The following is a 2,880-nucleotide window of genomic DNA, read 5'->3' on the forward strand; positions in this document are numbered from 1 at the left end:
ATTAATTATTATAAATTAATTAATTATAAATTAATTATTTAAAAAATTGATTAATTTAAATATTAAGTATAATTTATAGGATATATACTTTCTTTATAATGCCATTACATATTTCTATTAATATAAAAAGTTTCAGAGCTTTCTATTCACTTCACTTTTTTGGGATTTTATGAACTGAAAAATGACAGTTTTCGTGAGAATGACCCATATATATATACTCTAGATTAAAATGAATATTATTTTCATCATTGCATTTTTGATTTTGTCTAAATTCTAGACAAACAAAGAACAAAAACGTAATAATAGTTGAATTTAAAATTCAATTTCAGTAACTGCGTCCCGATATCAGCCAAACACATCTAGATTTTCACTATTTATTGAGGATTTGTTTTTTTAAATAAAATGCAGTCGTTATAAATTGTTATTATTTCATTACTTTTTTATATTATAGTATAATTTTTTTCTAAAGTAAATTTTATTATTTTACAGAGGGCGTCATAGCTGGTAAGTTAAGACATTTTTTCTCAGTCTAAAATAGTATGTATGACTTTTACCTTTTCATGCATGTACTCTTTACGTATGATCCATGATTTGGTTGATAACTTTATGAAATCTATTGATTTTATAATTTTATATGACGCAAAAAGTTATGTCTAGTAAGTGTAATTTATGTATCAAGTAATATTTCATTTTGCAAGATATATTCCTAAAATTTTATAGTTTTGGCAAGACTCAGTTTAAAAAATAATTTTTTTTTTATTACATAATTCTTTAAAAAATTATTATAATTTTTATTTGTAGTTTAAATCAATCAATAGTCTTTACACCAAGTTTTCTAAATGTTACTGACGATTTGGAAAAAAAATAATGGAGATATTTATTCTAGACATTCTATTCTCTCTAAGCTTCAAAATTAGTTATAAAGTTCGTTTACAGATAGAACTACTTACTGAAAAATAATGTTTTAAAAGTAACCATCCTTTGCAATAGCAACGTATCGTAGTCTTAGGTACAAAACTAACCGCCATCTGTATAAATTTTTCAGTTGGTCAATGGTCTGTCATACAGGAAATGCATATTGATTTTACCCGCCTACAGCGCTGCCATCTGCTGTCAAACTTTGTAACAAATTTAAAAACTTTATGAGAATAAAATAATAGTTTTCTCAGCAGAACGCAGGGAACCATACTCCTTTCCGTTTTCCTTTAATTGAGTTTACATACCGTCAATTATTTTTGAGAGACTTGGTAGTTATAAGTTTATGTACTAATTGGCACAATTCTTTTTTTAAATTTCTAGAATCGGTAAAGTTTAAAAGGAGTGTTCTTTAAGTTTTTAGAAGTAGAAGCGAATTATGCCAGAATTTATTAAAAACAATGTTTCATCCTTTTATTAAAACTTAACACAACTGTGGTACTAAACCAAGGTTAGTAAACAAAGTAAAAAATAACTTCTTCTAACTGTCACTGTAAAATATTAACTATATTTTTGGAATTTTTTTTTTTTTTTTTTTTTTTTTTTTTTTTTTTTTTTTTTGCTTTTCAACATCTATGATTTAAAACTTTAATACCACTTTCTAAAGTATTAAACATATATGTGGTATTGGTATTCTTTTTTTAGAAAAATTTCAATAACTTTAAACTTTTAATGTATCCCTGCAAAATATTTTACATATTCATGGTATAAGTCTTTTTTTTTTATAAAAAAACATATGTAAGGTAAAATTTATTATCTCTCTCTGTAAAATATCGAATATATCTTTGGTATTGCTCATTAACCCTTTCACAACGAGTTTTTTTTTACAACAGAATAATTTTGGTAGTATAAACTATGAGTAGGGCACACTAGAATGCTAAAACTAAGATGTTATATTTTTAGGAAGATTTTAAACACTGATTTAGAACCGGGACATATATGTCCCATCAGTCCTGACAACTGGGACATATGTGTCCCAGTAGTCTTCAATGAGTAATTTTGTAAAGAAAACCAAAGATCACACAGGACTGTTGGGATCATGTGTTCCCACTATCCAAGACGAGAGGGACGCATATGTCCCGATAATAAAAACGGAAGTAAAACTTTGCCACTTATCAGTTTATTAGAGGTAATCAGCTTCGTAAGTAATTTCTCTGGCCTTAGATTTATAGCTCAATCGAAATTTAATCGAAAATAGGTGGTATTTTCCAAAACTAGACTATTTACGTTCGTACAGTATGGAATGAGCTGCTACAACACTTCAAAAACGCAGGATGTTTGCATTATGTACGGTAGTGCCATCTATGTTCTGTGAATGAAAGTACCTATCAAGAATCCTATAGTACCTATCCTAAGAATAACTATCAAGTAATCCTAAGAATACCTATCAAGTTATATCAAGAATCGTTAACGTTATAGCAAAAAATATCATTCGGGCCGCTCCACAGTCCCCAGAAATGCAGACACAGAGTCAAAATTTAACGTGATTACACACATAATAAAGTTGTACGTAATAATTCTTACATAAAATTTCTGTTGAGATAGCTGTATTTTATTCACAAAAGGTTTTTTTTATTTGTTTTATTTTAAAAAAGAATTATTTAACTTTTTTTTTCTTCTAAAAAAAACAATAGTGAATGAGACGCTGTCACGGAATTTTGTGAGCGAAAACCCCCAATTTATTTAAATGGATAGTTTAGTTATTTATTTCTATATTTTATATTTCACAAAAGAATAATAATGCAAATTTATAGTGGCATAATAATGATTTTATATCCAAACTAATTTCAGACACTGTTAATGAGGGTAAGTAACAGTACTTTGTAAGTTGAACTATTATTATTTTTTTTTTTTGGTGCAAGATGCCTGTATACATTTGCGGTGCTCGCCACTCTCACCAGTCTT

At 27.3% G+C, this 2,880-nt stretch overlaps 1 long non-coding RNA gene across 1 annotated transcript in view; it reads left to right on the plus strand.

Moving 5' to 3' along the window:
- Window positions 1-2,852, plus strand: part of LOC107453239 (uncharacterized) — a 7,685-nt gene extending 4,833 nt beyond the window's left edge. The window contains exons 3-4 of the long non-coding RNA XR_001585290.3: window positions 490-504; window positions 2,767-2,852. This is a non-coding gene — a long non-coding RNA (uncharacterized lncRNA). The remainder of the gene's footprint in view (window positions 1-489; window positions 505-2,766) is intronic.
- The last annotated feature ends 28 nt before the right edge of the window (window positions 2,853-2,880 follow it).

The sequence above is a fragment of the Parasteatoda tepidariorum genome, chromosome 4 (assembly GCF_043381705.1).
Source record: "Parasteatoda tepidariorum isolate YZ-2023 chromosome 4, CAS_Ptep_4.0, whole genome shotgun sequence".
NCBI classification, from domain to species: Eukaryota; Metazoa; Arthropoda; class Arachnida; order Araneae; family Theridiidae; genus Parasteatoda; species Parasteatoda tepidariorum.